This window comes from Chiloscyllium plagiosum, unplaced genomic scaffold (assembly GCF_037043375.1).
Source record: "Chiloscyllium plagiosum isolate Xiang-an unplaced genomic scaffold, Cpla_swu_hap1 HiC_scaffold_35, whole genome shotgun sequence".
Lineage (NCBI taxonomy): Eukaryota > Metazoa > Chordata > Chondrichthyes > Orectolobiformes > Hemiscylliidae > Chiloscyllium > Chiloscyllium plagiosum.
In genome coordinates, this window is record NW_028270173.1 from 13,963,258 (window position 1) to 13,981,917 (window position 18,660).

General features: G+C 44.9%; 1 pseudogene; it reads right to left on the reverse strand.

Annotated features, from left to right (window-relative positions):
• Window positions 1–17,836, reverse strand: part of LOC122541451 (E3 ubiquitin-protein ligase TRIM69-like) — an 86,924-nt pseudogene extending 69,088 nt beyond the window's left edge.
• Window positions 17,837–18,660: the final 824 nt, after the last annotated feature.

Genomic DNA, 18,660 nt, shown 5'->3' on the forward strand with positions numbered 1-18,660 from the left:
GTGCATGACCTCATTCTGCTGCTGCAGCTTATGGTCAGGAGAGGGGAAGCTGTCATCTGGATATATTAGTGACTGTCTTATATTTATAACTCCCAATCACCATCACAAGTGATAACATGGTATACTGACCGTGTCAAGCTTCTGAATACCCTATTGAATATCTCAAATAAAAAGACTAGTATTTGCAAAGTGCTTGTAATGACATCTCAAAGCTTCTTACAGTCCATGAAGTATTTCAGAATTGTATTCAATGATGGAAGGTGAAACATAAGGCAGTCAGTCTGTACAGAGCAGCTCCCATACACAGCAATGTGAACAGGTCATCAAATCATTTTAATGTTGAATGAGAGATAAATATTGGCCATGAGATCTTATTTATATTCATCCCGACATGAGGTTTGGATCAAATTGTCATTGATCAGAGTGCAGTCCCAATACTGCAGCACTCCCTCAGTATTGCACTCAAGTGTCAGTCTGAGTTTTCACGATCATGTCACACACTGCAAGCTCAGACCACCTACATTCTCTTCCAAATTATAAATGTACAGGATCTCAGCACATGTCACTGCACAACATCACTGGTCACAGATCTCCAGTCTGAAAAACACATTTCCATTGCACTCATCAAAACTTCTTTGTCACTTCCACAAACATCTCCATGAAGTGTGTCAGATGTGATCTCTCCTCTGCTTTGCCAGAGAATAAGATCATAGCTAATCTGATCATTCTCAAATTGACTTTCTGGCCTTAACTCCATAATCTTTGATTCGCTTCCTCATTAAAAATCTGTCCATTTAAGCCTTGTATATGCTGAATGAGCCAGCCTTAACAGCCCTCTGCCGCATCAAATTCCACACAAACACTGAGAATGCTGGAGAAACCCAGCAGGTCAGGCAGCAGCTGAGATGCGAGCAATGTTTCCAATCCAGCATGACTCTTGTTCAGACTTGCTTGTGTCTGTCCAGTGGGAGGGTGTAGAAAAGTGTTGATTCATGCGATGGGTTAGAGAGGCTTCACAGTCCTTTTCTCACCACAGAGGCACAGCCCTGCAATGTAAAGGGAATTCGAGAAGATAACATGGAATCCCCTCAGCCCACTTGAAACCAAAGTCATCAACCCTTTGAAATGATCTGGAAGAATTTGTGTTTCACTGCCAATCACAAGGTATCCTACAAAAATAAAAATTGTTCGAAAAACTGAATTAGTGTCACTGGACCTAAAATGTTGTCTCTTCTTTCTCTCCACTCACACTGCCAGATTGCTGATTCTCACCAGCAATTTCACCCTGGCAGTGAAAATTGAAGTTTGTAGCACACCTAGTGTTCAAGAAATAAAGAATTACAAATGCTGGAAATCAGAAATAAAACACAAACTGATGGAGAAACTGTTTTCTCTGCACAGATGCTGCCACACCAATGTTCCTGGAACAGACCGACATAGAACATTACTGTAAAATTAACCTCATCTCAAAAATCCTCATTCACTGCCACCCTGTCAAATTCAACCTCATGTTATCACTTGCATTTCATTCCATGGGCTTCAATTATACTTCTAAATCTTTTATGAGACAATTTCGCAAAAGCCTTTTCAATTCCAGGATCAAATTCCCTCTAAATCCTAATTGTGTCTTCAGTCAGAAGCTCAATCAATTCAGTTAAACATCACTTGCTTTGAATAAGCCCACACTGGCTTTCCTCAATTATCCAGAATTGCTTAACTGTGTTGAACATTATCCTTAAAATTTTCCACTGAGGTTAATCTCACCACTGCTGAGGCTTTACATTTACACTTTATGTTAAGAAACTTAACCACTGACGGTACTACAAAATTACATGGATGTTTGACTGTAAAAACAATATTACAGGGCAGGAGAGGAAAAGGGACTGGACTTGGACCAGCTGAATACTCTATCAATGTGCCTTTACAGCTTCACTGTCTGAAACATGTGTACACTCCCACTGCCCACCACATGACAATTTTCAGATAACACTAAAATCGGCGATATTGTTGACTGTGAGGAAGGTTGTCAGAAATTGCAGCAGAACCTTGATCAGCTGGGGAAATGGGCCAAGAAATGGCAAATAGAGTTTAATATAGATAAGTTTGATGTCCTGCATTTTGGAAAGTCAAATCAAGGTAGGTGTTTCATGATGAATGTTAGGGCCTTAACGAGTGTAGTGGAACAGAGGGACTTCAGGTACACGGTTCTCTGAAAGTCACAAGTAGACAGGACAATGAAGAAGGCTTTTGGCACACTGGCCTTCATCAGTCAGGGCACTGAGTATAGACGTTGGGAAGTTATGTTGCAGTTGTACAGGACTTGGTGAAGCTGCGCTTGGATTATTGGGTTCAGTTTTGGTCACCTTGCTGTAGGAAGCATTAAACTAGAACGTGTGCAAAAACGTTTACAAGGATGTTGCCTGGACTCAAGGGTCTGAGTTATAGGGAAAGGTTGGACAAACGAGGACTTTTTAGGGCAGTGGAGACTGAGGGGGGGATACTTACAGAAGTGAATAAGATCATGAGAGGCAATGACAAGGTGAATGCACTCAGTCTTTTACCCAGAGTTGCAGAATCAAGGAAGAGAGGACATCAGTTTCCAGTTAGAGGGGAAAGAATAAAAGGGACAATGTTTTTACACAGAGGGTGGATTGTATGCGGAATAAGCTGCCAGTGGAAATGGTTCAGATGTGTATATTAACAACATTTCAAAGAAATTTGGAGAAATACATGAATCGGAAAGGTTTAGAAGGTTACAGGCCAAGTGCCGGGAAATGTGATAAGTGTGGATAGACCTTTTGTTTGGCATGGATCAGTTTGAGCCAGTCTATGCTGTAGGGCTCTAACAATCTCTGACACAAAGGCCCCACCGAAAGGAGCAACAACTGAATGTCTAGAGTAAACTTGGGATCATTTCCGGGCAACTAACACTCCATTGACTCGAAACAGTAAATTTTAAAACAATCCAGATGAAGTTGGAATGCGAGGTAGAAGGATACATATTCTGGAGAAATTTACAAATAAAATGACAACAGGTTTACTCTCTTGGATTTATTGATGAAGTAGTTTTTAAAGAAACCTTGCTTTCACTCTAGTGAGTCGCAGATGTTGATTTGGTTGAAGAAGCTATTTTCAAATTTGATCCTGCACTCCAATATAAGTTAGAATTACATAAACATAAACAATGAGAAATCTGAATAGTTCCATGCACAGAGTGCTAGAGTAATGACTTTTATCAAGCCGACATTTTCATTGGGGTGACTTAAGGATTATTTCACAGGAGATAATGATGAGAGAGCAATAACTCAGAAATAAGTGAAAACTGTGGCTCCACCTTCATTGCAGTTTGCACCAACTGAATGGTTTCAAACATGGTTAAATATGATCTGATCTTGACATAAACGATCGGTTCACCCATCAAATCTGAAGTTTTCAAATTTTCCAAATTTTTTGAAAGAGCAGTAAGATTCTGGGCAATATTTACAGACCTGAGCACAACAAGACAGTTCTCAATATTATTAAATCACGTGTGGGATACACATTATTGACACATGGTGGAAATCTAAAGAAGATCATTCTGACATTTTATTGGGATTGAGCCCAGTCCCCCTGGAAAGACACCACTGACCCTGCAGTGAAACGATTTGGTGTCCCCCGGAAAGACTCCCACTGAGCCCAGTCTGAGAACCACTGACTGATTCATCTCCAACACCGTCATGTAGCGCCACCTCCCGCCTGTGGAGCAACATTACAGACAGGAAGGTCCCCGGGTTCCTGCTGCTCACAGCTCATTCTACCCAGTCAGTCCCTCTCGACAACTGAGCTTCTATTTCTTTCTTCTCTCCCCCTCCTTCTTTCCACCAGACTGAGACCGACCCCATCAGTTTACAGCTGGCAGGAGACATGGGGACGGGATGAAATTATAGGATTTCAGTGCCCTTTAATCCTGCAGATTGTCAGCGGGGCGGAGTTTTTCCCATCAATATTCCCTCCTGGACAGAAGATGGGAAAGACCCTCTCAGTGAAAGTGTGGCTGAAAGTGTGGAGATGGGACATGGTGTCCGCATTGTAAAATGACACCTGTCCAGTCTCATAGTCCAGGAAAACCCCGATCTTCCAGGGATTCACACTCGGGGAGAGGGGGGTCTCAGAGGGGGAGGTGGCGGCTAAATAACCACATCCGGGAAACAGTCCCACAATCCAGAATCCAATCTCGGGGCTCAGTCTGATCCTCCCTTTCCTCTCCACAGACTCTCGGGCCACTCCCAGACACCACCAGGTCTTCTCCCCCACCTCCACCTCCCAGTAATGTCTCCCTGATGTGAATCCCTCTGATCCCAGGACACACAGCCAGGAATCAAATCTCTCCAGGGAGTCAGGGAGCGTCTGCTCTGTGTCTCCGAGTCTTACACTGATCCGGTCCTCAGACAGGATGAGCCGGGGATGCGCTGTGTTCGGATCCAGAGTCAGAGAGGCTGGAGCTGGGGGAGAGATCAAATAACACCGTCAGGGAGAGAGAGGGAGGGAGAGAGAGGCCAAGGAGGGTGAGGGGAGCAGGTAGTGAGTGGTTGAGTGACAGAAGGGATGGGTGTGGAGGGGAGATAAGGTGAATCTGAAAAGGGGAGTTTGAAGGAGGGGAGCGTCAGGGAAAGAGGAGTGAGTGAAGGAGAGTTCAGTGAGTGTGGAGAGTGAAGGAATGAGGAGGAAGGATGGTTCAGGCAGAGGGCTTGGGAGGAAGGAATGAGGGAGGGGAGGTGAGAGGGCTCACTTGAGGGGAGTGAGTGGGGAAATGAAGAACAGAACCCTAACCCTAACCTTATCGCAGGAGGGAGGTGAAGGTTAAAGAGAGGGGGAGGGGGGGAAGGTTAAAGAGAGGGGGAGGGGGAGGAGATGTGGGATAGAGTATGGAGAGGTGGGAGATAAATGAGAGTGCAGGGGTGGTACGAGAAAGAGAGGTGTGGAGAATGAGGGGGATCTCAGAAGGGGATGAGTAATGGGAGGGTTGAGTGCTCAGGTGAGAGCAATGAGAAGGTGTCAAATGAGGGCTGGGGAGGGAGCGAGCAGGTTGGAGGATGCAGCATCATCTGGAGAGTCAGGAGGATTTGGGAGAAGAAGGGGGAATTGTGTGGATATGAAGTGTGATGGTATTGGCAGGAGGGAGCTGGGGAGGATAAACTGAAGCAGAGGGTGTGGGGGGGAGCGAGAGGCAGAGTGTGTGGCAGACGTGGAGGGAGAAGCAGTTCTAGGGGTTGGGGAATGAGACCGAGAGTGAGGGGAGAGCAAGAGGGTGTGGGAGAGCAAAGGGGAGTGTAGGATGGTGGGGGCCAGGTGGGGGAGGGGAGACTGAAGGGTACAGAAGAGGTGGGGGAGAGTGAAGGGGTTAATGAGAGTGAAAGGTATGGACAGGGTGTGGGAAGTCAGTGTGAGGGAGAGGAGAAACTAAGAGAGAGGGATGGGGCATGGACTGGAAAGGGAGATGGCTGGGTCCAGAAAGAAGTCACAAATTAGGAGGGAGAGTGAGTAGGAGAGTGAGTAGGAGAGCGAGTGAGTAGGAACAAGGAAGGGAGAGTGAGAGGAGGGCAAAGTGATGGGAAAGTGAGCACAGGGAGGAGTGCAATAACAAAACGAAGGAAGCATGACGGTGAGGTGAAAGGGGGATTGGAGCAGGAGGGGTCAGTAGGAAGAAGGTGGGGTCAGTAGGAAGAAGGTGAGTGAATGCAAGAGGAAGGGGAGAGTGAGGTGATGTGAGTCGGTGTGAATAGGGATAGTGAGGGGAGGCAGGAGTGTTGGGCAGCAAGGGAGTGGGAAGACTGGGGGAGGGTAGAGTGGGATTGCATGTGTAAGCGAGGGTTTAAGGAAGGAGGAGGGGAGCATCACAGAGAATGGGAGAAAATGAGGGAAGGTTTTTAACCTTAGGGCATGAAATGGGATAGTAAAGAGATGCGGTAAGTGATGGAGGAGGGAATGAGTGGTGCTGAGTAAGGATGTGGGAGAGAGTGTACTGGTTTTGTGAGGGGAAAGGTGTTTGGGATGGGGTCAGGGAAAGTGAGTGACAGGATAGAATGAGAGTGTGCGGACACGAGGTCTTCAAAATAAGTGGACGTTTGAGATTTGGAGATTGAGAGAGTGAGTGGGAAGGTTGAGGGATGGAGATGCAATGAGTGAGGGGAAGAGAGAAAGGGAGGTGAGAATGAGAAGGAAGAGATGGCTGAGCTGGAGGGGAGAAATGCAGGTTCCTTTTGACCATGAGAGGAATGAGAGAGTGGGAGAGGAGAGTGAGTGGCAGGGACTGGCAGGGTATAGAAGAGGGAGGGAATGTTAACAGTACGAGGAATTGGTCCGTATGTGGAAGCTGGAGGGGATCAAAATAAGGTCTTGTGGGGATTCTGGAGGTGAGTGAATTGGAGGATGAGATGGAGTCTGTGAGGGGGGGAGGAGAGTAAAGATGAGGGGAATGTAGGTTGGAGGTTTAAAAGGAAGGAGAGAGTCAGGTCTCAGAAGTTGATGTCTGTGGAATGTGGTGGACGTGAGTGAATATGAGGATGAGGTGGAGGGGGAGAGAGGTGGAGGTGAGACTGAAGGGGAAGGGGAGTGTGAGGAAGCAAGGTTAAAAGGGAGGGGAGAGTCAGGGGTGTGGGAATTGGTGAAGTGATTATGAAGGAATGCAGTGGAGGGGAAGGGCGAAGTGAGATAAGGGTGAGGGGCAGTGTGAAGTAGAGGGTGAGATCAGAGTGAGGTTGAAATGAGAAATGGATATGAGGAATGTGAAGGTGAGTGGGATGGAAGGTGGAGAATGCAGTGAGACCATGGTCTGTCAGGCTAAGGGATAGTTAATGGCAGGTACAAACCAAGAGGAGAATGAGGTCGAGGTGAGAGTGACCGGGATGGGAAGCTGAGCTAGAGGGGACAGAGAATAAGAGGGAAGAGTGAATGCAGAATGAGCAGGAGGGCAGAGAGGAAGTGGTGGAGGTGTGTGTGGATAGGTGTGTCAGAAATGGGAGTGGATAGTGAGCAGAAGGGAGACAGTGAGAGCAGGAGAGAGTGGGGTGGGAGATCAGGAGGGAGTGTTGCTTAGAGGTAGGGAGTGAAGAGTGAGATCCATGGAAGAGTGATGGGGAGGGAGGGTGAGGAGAATGGGGCCTGTCTGGAAATATAATGCAGTGATGGATAGGGACAAGGAACCTGAGGAGATAGTGACAGGCTGTGTGCAAGTTCATGAATCTGGAGGAGGGGACAAAGAGTATAAGTGAAAAAGACAGGGAAATTGGCAGCCGAGGGGGAAATGGGGAAGGGGGATGAAAATGAGGTGGATGACTCAGAGGAGGAGAACCAGGGAGAGGGGAGGAGAGAGTGAAAGGGAAATGTGTGGAGACAGGCAGAGAGTGTTGGGGTGAGTGAGGGGTGTGACGATGCTGCACCTTTAACAAGGTTAAAGGTTTTTTGTCAGAGAGGCCATAAATGCATCGGTTCCCATGTGTCTGGTTTCTATGGGTTTTAGGGTCAATTTGATTATAGTTAGCAGATAATGCTTCAGGCTTTAAAAGGCTTTCAAGTTTAAAAAAAACACTTGTACAATGAAAGGGGAATGGCCACTTCTCCCAGCTCAGCTTCACTCTGGTTTGGGTTTATTCTGGATTTGGCAAGCAGTTTTTTTTTTAGGCTGCTAGTCAAAGAAACAACTCCATGCTGATCCTCTCTCTGTCTGACATCTCTCCTGGGAGAACCTGAGTTTGATGTTTCCTCTTTTTGCCAAAAGGATGTTGCAAATATTTGGAACAGCGTCATTCAGTTGCGAGAGAGTCGACTAGTTTTTTTAAATAGTTATATTATTCTAAATTTGGTTTTCTTTAGTTCATGTGTAAATAAATACTGCTTTGTTTAAAAGTGTGTGGTTGGGCCATCTGCATCCCTCCTGGAATATCCACTATACATCTGTAGAAAACAATTGGAAATGTTATGGTCTGGGCTACTTTCTTGAAATGTTTTGAGGGATTCTGGCCTGATCCATAACAGAAGAGTGAAGAGTCAGGACGTGAGTGTTCGGGAGTTGGAGTGAGGTGGGAGAGTAATTGGAGAATAGGCTGGAAGAGAAAATGAGGGGAAGTGCGAGTGAGAGGGGAGAGTGAGGACGAGTGGATATGAGGGTAAGAGGACCAGGGGAGTGATGTGTTTGATGTCGGTGCAGGATGAGTGTAAAATGTGAGGAGGGAGAGGGGTAAGGGGAGTGCAATTGACATTGGAGCATGGAGGAAGTGGGGTGTAGGATGGAGTGGTGGAGGGGAGTGTGACAAAGAGGGGTAAATGAAGGACAAGTTTAAGAGGTGGGGCATTATTAAAAGGTGTTGCTTTGCTGGAGGTAGTGAGTGTGGTTGAAGTGGGAGAGGAGATGATGTGGGGAAGGCAAGAGTGAGGCCTGAGTGATGTGAGGGGGACAGGAGTCTTCACAAGGAAGAATTTTTAAAATCAGCATCACTTAAACAGAGAAAACCTGCAGAATTGCAATTTACGGAATGATCTGGGTGTTAGAGCGCTTGAGTCAGAAAACGTTAGTCTGCAGGAACAATGAGTAATTAAGAGGGTTAATGGGAGGTTAACCTTAATGTCGAGAGAAGCTGAACATTCCAGTAAAAACATTATCTCATAGTTATAGGGAGAACCAGAGAGTCCGCTTCTTGAGTAATAAGAGTAAAAATCAAGTGAAGCTGTCATCGTCCCAGAGGGTGCTCTCTGATCTGAGAGAGAGTGAAAGGCTGGTGCTGAGTTTATTGTCAGTGGCACCATCCTGCATTGAAGGGGCAAAGATGAGAAGACAGGATCTTCACAGTGTAGGAATTGAACCTGCACTGTTACTGTTACCTGTATCACACAGCAGCTGTCCAGCCAACTGAGCTAACCAATCTACATTAGCTAGCAAGTAATACAGCATCAAATGAGGTCCTTCAGCACATTGTGACCTTGATTAGATTAGATTACATTACAGGCCCTTCGGCCCAACAAGTCCACACTGACCCGCCGAAGCGCAACCCGCCCTTACCCCTACATTTACCCCTTACCTAACACTACGGGCAATTTAGCATAGCCAATTCACCTGACCTGCACATCTTTGGACTGTGGGAGGAAACCGGAGCACCTGGAGGAAACCCACACAGACACGGGGAGAACGTACAAACTCCACACAGTCAAAAGCCTGAGGCGGGTATTGCACCCGGGTCTATGGTGCTGTGAGGCAGCAGTGCTAACCACTGTGCCACCGTGCCGCCCACCGTGCCGGTCATCAAGAGCCTCTCAATGTATATTCCATTTTCCAGCAGCGAGGGAACTTGGGGAAATAAATATTGATGTCTTGAAAAAAGTGATAGGGAGTAGCTGAATAGGCTGGGACTTTTTTCCCTGGAATGTTGGAGGCTGAGCAGTGACCTTATAGAAGTTCATAATATGACGAGAGGCATGGATAGGGTGAATAGCCAACATATTTTCCTCAGGGTAGGTGACTCGACAGCTAGAAGGAATTAGTTTAAAGTGAGATGGAAAAGGTTTAAATAGAACTCAAGGGGTAGATTTTTCACGCTGAGGGTGATGTGTGTATGAAATATGCTGCCAGAGGGAGTGGTGGAGGTGGGTGTAATTACAATATTTAAAAGGCATCTCGATGGAGATATGAATAGGAAAGGGTTTGGAGGGATATCAGCTAAATGCTGGCAAATGGGGCAAGGTCTGTTTGGGATATCTGATCAGTGTGGACTCATTGGATGGAAGAGTCTGTTTCCATCCTTTATGACTCTATAACTCCATCTGAATAACTTTCTAAATTCTGCAAAGATTTCTGTTTCCTTTCAGGCAGTGAGTTCCTGATGCCGACTGCCATCTGGGGGAAAAATATTATCATAATTCCCCTTGAAAACCCCAGCTCCTCCTCTTAAATCTATGTACTTGTTATTGCCCATTCCATTGAGGGGAAATGTACCCTCCTGTCTACCCAAACTGTAATCCTCATAACTTACTACACCTTTATCAGGTTCTCCCATCAGCCTTCTCTGCTTCAATGAAAACATCCCCAGCTGATCGAGTCTATCTTCAGAGGTGAAACGCTCCAGCCCAGGCAACATCTTGGTGAATCTCAGCTGTTCCAGCCCTGCCCTGTCTCCTATTGGATTTTCTATACACTGCCTTAAGAAGATCAAGGGGAGACATTTTAAGAATTCTGTGCTGTCTAAGCCCGTCACAATCTGCCTGTCCCAGTTCATCATGGGGAAGCTGAATTCCCTGATATTATTAACATTTTGCTTTTGCACTTCTCTGAGATTTCATTTCCTGCATGGGGAGACTACAGCATTCAGGAGTCAGTACTGAGTTCAATAATGTTAGGGCCTGAACACCTTCTTCCATGTCCTTTACCAATGCAGACACCCCAGGCCCTGTCATGACATGAGCTACTTTCAGTGCAGCCAACCCTATTTCACCTCCTTATAGTCCCCACTATCAGCTTTTCTGTCTCTCTGGCTCACCATTATCCATCCCTTTGTCGGCCTAACTGTCATTCTCTCTTCTGGGCTCTGTCTCCACTGATGTTATTTTTATTTCTTGACAAACTCTTCCCCCCACACTTCCACCTGGACACCCTGCTTTCAGCAAATCTACTTCCGTTTTCCAGGTACCATCCACTTCTGTAGGAGAGTCACTGGATCAGAAAACCTAACTCTGCTTTCCCTCCATTGGTGCGACCAGAGCTGCTGAGTTTTTATCATAGATTCTGATTTGGTTTCATATTTACAGTATCCACAATTCTTTATTTTATTTTCTTGTTAATTGTGTTGATGTGAAGTGCCTTGTATTATTGATATCCAGAAGGGAAAGTGAGAATAAATATGAGGAGGGAGGGCGATATAGAGTGGCAGGGGAGAACATGAGATTATTAACCTGTGAGATTTGGAGTAATGGGGATTTAGAGCTGGGAACTGATATAGAGGGAACATCAATGGAGTAGCAGAGCCAGGTGGAGGGGAGAGGTAAGGTTGGAGGGTGGGGCAGAAGGGACAGTGAGGCAGAAGTGAGCATAAAGCTGAGGGTGAGAGTGACAGTAATGGGAATTGACAGGAATGGGCATTGTGGGATGGAAGGGGAAGGGAGAATGAGAGTGAGGGGAGAGACAGAGCGCGAGGACAATCTTCTTTGTGACCTCTTCAAAAATCTCAGTCATATCAGTGAGTCATGTTTTCCCAATCTCAAAGCCATGAAGGCTATCATTGCCTTTCCGAATACATGGTAACACGCCCTAGAATCCCCTGCAACAACTTACCCACCAACGACATCAAGGTCATCAATCACCTAGCTTTACCTTACCGCATTTCTTAAATAATGGCACAACATTAAGAATCCACCTGTCTTGCCTCATCTCACCCTTGCTGATTGATGATGCAAATATCTCAGCAATGGGCCCTGCAATCTCATCTTGAGCTTCCTACAAAGTTCAAAGGTATAAAAGGGACTTGACAGGCAATTTTTTTCATGCAGATGGAAGTGCGTGTACAAAATAAGCTGCCAGAGGAAGTGGTGGAGACTGGTACAATTACAGCATTTAAAAGGCAACTTGATGGGTATATGAATAGCATTTCAAGGGTATGTGGGCCAACTGCTGGCAAATGGGACTACATTAAGTTAGGATACCTGGGAGGCATGGACAAGTTGGACCAAATGGTCTTTTTCTGTGCTGCATATTTCTATGACTCTATAAATCTGATCAGGTTCCAGGCACTTATCCGCACCTCCACTACTGTAATATGGACTCTTCATGACATCACTATTTATTTCCTTAACTTCCAGGTCTTTCTACACAGCAAACCACTGACGTGACATATTCATTTAGCATCTCACCCATCTCCTGTAGTTCCATACATACACATCCTCTTTGTTCTGTAAGGGGCCCTATTCTCTCCCGAGTTATTATTTTGCCCTTAGTGTTGGTACAATCTCTTTGGATTCACTGAATGCTATTCACCAAAACTATCTCAAGCCCTGTTTTTGCCCTCCTGATTTCCTTCTAATTACACAACTACTGCTCTTATACACCTCACGCGATTCACTCCATTCCAGCTGTCAATAGCTGGCAAATACCTCCCTATTTTTCTTGACCAGAGCCTCAATTTCTCTAGTCCTGCCAATTTTGCAATTCTCACTAATTGGAACATACTGTCTCTGACATTCCGTTATCTCCCTCTATCTGTGAACAGTTTGCCGCAATCAATGTTTGAAAGTTTCTGCTTAATACCATCAAATTCTGGATCTTTACTACAATTTAGAACCTTCAATTTTAGTTTTGGTCCATCATTTTCCATAACTGTTTTCAAACTAATGGAATTATTATCACTTGCCCCAAAGTGTCCCACCGCTGACAGCTCAGTAATTAGCCCTGCCCTACTTCCCAAGACAAAGTCATGTTTTGCCATTTCTTTAAAGAGTTATAGATTCACAGAGATGTACAGCACAGAAACAGAGTCTTCAGTCCAACTCGTTCATGCCGACCGGATAGCCTAAACTAATCTAGTCCCATTTGTCAGCACTTGGCCCATATCGCTCTAAAGCTTTCATTCAAATATACCCATGTAAATGGCTTTTAAATGTTGGAATTGTATCAGCCTCCACCACTTCCTCTGGCACTTAATTCCACACACGCAGTAGTGGAAAGATTACCCCTTACTTCCCTTACAAATCTTTCCCCTCTCACTCTAAATCCATGCCCTCAAGTTCTGGACTCCCCCACCTCCACCTTGTCTATTTACCCCATCCATGCTTCTCATGATTTTATAAACTTCTATAAGGTCACCCCTCAGCCTCCAGACCTGCAGGGAAAACAGGTGCATCCACATATTGAATAAGAAAATTTTCTTGGACACACTAAGATTCCTCTCCATCCAATTCCTTAACACATTGGCATTTCCATTCTGTGTTTGGACAGTTAAAATCCCTTACTATTACAACAATATTAATCTTACAGCTATCGGATGTCTCCCTCCATGTTGCTTCCCAATTTCCCACTGTCTGTTTGAGGGCTTGTACAACAATCCCAATGAGGTAATCATCCTTTGCTTATTTCTTAGTTACCTACAGCACAGTCCTTAGCCCATTCCCCACCAAAGGTACAAAACCTGCCAATTTACCTGCTCTCTCCTCGGTATTCAAGGGCCCAACACACCACCCAGGTGAAGCAGGACTTTACCTGCACTTCATACAGTCTAGTCTAGTTCATTCACTGCTCGCAATGTGGTCTCCTCTATACTGAGCAAACGAAGCATACACTGGGTGACCACTTTCCAGAACATCTAAGTTCTGCCACTTTAACACACTGCCCTGTTCTCTGGCCAACATCTCTGCTTTTCAAGCAACTTCTGTTTTTGTTTCTCATGCAATCCCCAGTAGACATGTTCCCATTAACACTGGCTGTTTAATGTCTTCATGTCTTTCTGATATTGTGATAAAAACTGTTCCTCCAATGTCACTCCAGATGGAGCCAGTCCAGTCTCCTTTAGAATTCCTGGTTCCATGCTCTATGCCTCTGGTTAGACAGAACCCTTCACTGCTCTGATACACAGAGCTGATGGCTCCAGACACTGATCTAAATGAACCACAGAAAGTATCATGTTTCCAGGGAGAGTCTCTTGGAATTAAGAGCAGGGATAGTCAGCATGGCTTTGTGCATGGCAAATCATGTCTCACGAACTTGATTGAGTTTATTGAAGAAGTAACAAAGAGGATTAATGAAGGCAGAGTGGTGGACGTGATCTATATGGACTTCACTGAGGCGTGCAACAAGGTTCACCATGGAGACTGATTAGCAAAGTTAGATCTCATCGAATACAAGGAGAACAACCCATTTGATATAGAACTGGATCGAAGGTAGAAGACAGAGGATGGCAGTAGAGGATTGTTTTTCAGACTGGAGGCCGGTGTCCAGTGGTTTGCCACAAGTATCTGTGCTTGGTCCACTACTTTTCATCATTTATATAAATGATTTGGATGTGAACATTGGAGGTAGAGTTAGTAAGTTTGCAGATGACACCAAAATTGGAGTGAAGTAGACAGTGAAAAAGGTTACCTCAGATTACAACAGGATCTTGATCAGACGGGCCAATGGCTGAGGAGTGGCAGATGAAGTTTAAGTTATAGAAATGTAAGGTGTTGCATTTAGGAAAAGCAAATTAGTGCAGCACTTTTACTCTTAATGGTAAGGTCCTCGGGAGTGTTGCTGAACAAAGAGACCTTGGAATGCAGGTTTAAAGTTCCTTGAAAGTCGACTCGCAGGTAGATAGGATACTGAAGAAAGCATTTGGTTCACTTTCCTTTATTGGTCAGATTACTGAGTTTAGGAGTTCAGAGGTCATATTATAGCTGTACAGGACATTGTTTAGGTCACTTTTGGAATATTGTGTGCAATTCTGGTCTCCTTCCTATCGGAAGGATGCTGTAAAACATGAAAGGGTTCAGAAAAGATTTACAAGGATGTTGCCAGGGATGGAGGGCTTGAGCTGCAGGGAGAGGCTAAATAGTCTGGGGTTATTTTCTCTGGAGCATTGGAGGCTGAGGAGTGAATTTATGGAGGTTTATAAAATCGTGAAGTGCATGGATAGGATAAATATACAAGGTCTTTCCGCTAGTATGAGGAGTCCAGAACTAGATGACATAGGTTTAGGGTGAGAGGGAAAAGACATAAAAGGGACCCAAGAGGCAACTTTTTCACGCAGAGGGTAGTGCGTGTGTGGAATGAGCTGACTGAGGAAGTGGTGGATAATTGTACAATTACATCATTTAAAAGGCTTCTGGAAGGGTATTTGAATGGGAAGGGTTTAGAGGGATATGGGCCAATTGCTGGAAAATGGGACGGGATTATGTTAGCATAACCTGGTCGACGTGGACGAGCTGGACCAAAGGGTCTGTTTCTGTGCTCTACATCTCTTTGACTCTATAACTATCGATTTGAAGATGCCTTGGAACCCCTGCACAACTGGATTTATCATCAGGAAAATGAATATACATGTTTACCTGGGTGAATGGTGTGTATCATTTCTCTCCAGACTGTGTACTGTAAAGGGCCAGTGAACTGTCCGAGAGACAGAGAGCCATCAGCAGCTGAGAGTGTCTTCACCTCATCACTAATCCTGTAAACATTAAACAGGTGACATTAGAAATGGTGCTTCGTTAGAACATTTATGGAATAATTTAAATATTCAAGCTTTCAGCACTGTTCACGTTTGAGTGAATGGGCTAGAAAGTGAAATATTCATCTTATTTTTGTAACTGATCAAGCAAGAATTTGATAATGAAAGGAAAACGTTTGGAAAACACCCAGGTCCAAAGAAAGGCCCGTGTCCCGATAACAGATTAGTTACTGGGACATCATACACCTCAGGAGATGGTATACATTTCCCCCATCCCCTTGCTGTATTATAAACAGAGCTTGTGGAACAGACACAAAAAACTTAAACAACTAAATGCCTCCTGTCTAACTGTGCAATATATGGGTCTCACAACCCTCTGAGAATCCTGCTCCTATACTTTCAGCCTCTTGACCATCTCTGATTTGTCTCTCTCCCCAATGGAGGTTGGACCTTCAACTGCCAAGACCCTCAGCTCTGGAATTGCCTCCAGAGCCTCTCCATTTCTCTATTCCTCTTTCCTCCTTTAAGATGCACTAAATCCTGCACTAATCATCTGGATTCATATATCGGTGTCATTTTGATTTTATTCACTTCCGAAAGCTCCTGTGAAACAGCTCGAGACGTTCGAGGTGCTCTTTAAACACAGAAAAGTATTGCAGTCAAAATGTTAAACAGCAAGTTTGTACTCTTTAAAGGCGAGAACAAAATGTATTTTAAACTCTCCCTTCTGACCGTCTGGGGTTGGTCAGGAGCCATGCAGGGACAGGAATGGCCATTCACTGGAAACGTGAGCCGACGGTCTCTCTCACGGTCAGAAGGAAGGTCAGGGTGACACAAACAGCCCAAATCAGGACAGTGATCACTTCCAGCCTGAGAACCAGGTCGCAACATTTACAGGCATCTTGTCATTGTTTACAATACTGCAGAACAGTTTTATAAAATCCAATAAAATCTATAACAAACTTTTTTTAGAAAAACGCTTGTGTGTGAACCATAACTGGAGTTATTGCCGCCCAATAAATGACTCTTTAAAGCGGTCACAATAACCAGAAAATAACCCCATAATAACCCATCCCTGAGTTATTGAGCAAACTGTGCAGAGTTTCAGTAAAGAGCATGTCCTACCTTCTCTTCCGACAAGCTTCCTCCTGAAAGAAATGAATCACAAACAATGAGGATGGCAGTAACAGATTTCAGGAGGAGACAGACAGGCTGCTGAAATGAACAGACACAACACGGAAGTGTAACGTGATACATTTTGGAAGGAAGATTGAGGAGAGGGTAAAGTAAATTGGATCTAACCATCAGTCCCGCTCACGGACACAGTGACTCTCACACTCCCACTGTACCAAACACACCCGTACACTCTCCACATGGAGCTGCAACAGGATTACAGTGGGAATTCCAAGAGATAATTAAACTTGGGGAACACGGAGCATGGAGATAATAACTAAGCAACTGTCAAGATCACCATCCATTCCTGAGAGTAATGCATCAGACAGTGTACATGAGTTTAATTCAGTGACAGCATCGCAATAGTCCAGTCACAGATTGATTGAATTCTATATTTTCTTGTAAAATTCTTTATTAATAAAACAATTAATACTTTTTTGTAACTGGGTGAAATTTCCATTACCTTACCTGGAATATAATCCCTCACCTTCAGAAATATCAGCTCGTCTTTTTGATCCATCTGACTCTGCAACTTTGAGAGTTCCTCCTCAATAGAATTTAAATTCTCCTGAATCTCTCGAAGGGTTTTCTCCATTGGTTCTACAACCCTCTCCTCTTCTTCCCTGAGATCTCTGAGTAAACGCTGCTCTTTCTCAGTGAGAATCTGGTGCATTTTAGTGAACTCGGATGTGATGTGGGTCTGCAGACTGCTCGCCTGTTCCTTCCAAATGAAATGTGAAACCTCATTAATGTCCCGCGATAAAGGGAACAAAACTAACCCAGATCCCAGAGAATCAGCACAGGGAGAGCTCACCCTCACTTCGGAAATCTTCCGTTTCTGGGTCAGTTCCGTTTGTAGAACCGCCGATTTCTTCTCTGTGAGAGAATCTAAAGAAGATTTCAGCTTATTCTAGAATGGGGAGAGAAATTGCAGAGTGAGATGTGTTAGGTCAGGTGTTCGATATGTGATGAAACGCGCAGATTATAAAGTATTCTCTCTTTTACCCTGTGGATTTCAACAGCCTCATTTATCGGCAGGAAGTTGTGAGTTTTGTGTTCCCGGGAATCTCGACAAATCAGGCAGATCAATTTCTTGTCAGTTTCACAAAACAGCTTCAGATCTTCCTGATGTACCTCACAGTGAGGTTTACTTTCCTTCTCTTTCGGATCCAGCTTTAATTTTCGAGCCTCCTCGGCCAGATTCGCTAAGGCCCGATTTACCCTGAGGTTTCTTTCCGGAAACACCTCTCTACATTCCGGGCAGGAGTTTATCTCCTTTTCCCAACTCTGGGTGATACAGGAGCGGCAGAAGTTGTGTCCACAATCCAGTGTAACCGGATCGGTGAAGAAATCCAAACAAATGGGACAAACTGTCTCCTCGGTCAGTCTGAGAAGTTTCCGTCTGGAAGTCATGATCAACCTTAGCGCTTCCCGATTTAAACCGCTCCCAGGTTCCTGCGCAGGTAAACACGTTCAGGTGATCGATTTCCCGATGAATTTCAGTACAAATAATGGTTATTTTAAACTTGATCCTCCATATATTCAAACACGCATAAATTGAAGAAGAAACACAACTTGAACAGGGGATTTGAACTTGAACCCTGGACGGGAGGGTGAAGACACACAGAATGCTGTCCCTTGGGGAGGGGCAGAGAGAGACAGAGAGGGGGCGGGGTGGAGATGGGCGGGGAGCGAGTTATCCCTAAATTTTGCTGCAGACTGAACTCACTATTACAAGCCCATTACAAACCCGGTCTGGAGCAACCCGGTGTAAGATCCAGATCACTGAGCTGGGTTGTGTGAATGACTGTACCCGCTCACCCTCAAACACAAAGTATTAGATATCGAGATAATGAGATGACAGATACGGAGGCAGTTCCGGGGATCCGGTCTGTAAGTCTCTTACGTTTAAGTATCGTCTTTCACGACACGAAGAATTACCAAGGTAACAGTCACACAACACCAGGGTATCGTCCAACAGGTTTATCTGGAAGGACAAGCTTTCGCTGCTCCTTCGTCAGGGAGCTAGTGGGGCAGGATCACAGGACACACAATTTTTTGTAAAAGAAGAAAATGTCACATAAATGTTGCGATGTACTGAACAAACCTAGATTGCTGTTAACTCTTTAATCACTTAAAATGGGTTGCAGGTTTCGGTCGATTAATATGCAAATTAATTGATTCAAGTCACAGTTCCGATATAACTTTAAGTTTTATTTTAAAAAGTGGCATCTCAGCTCAGACAATGCCTGAAAGGTGTGAGGTTAGAGTGTGTCTGTATTCCAACCAGGAGGCAGATTGATTTTGCTGCGGGAGCGGGGAGAGTGAGGAGCTGGGT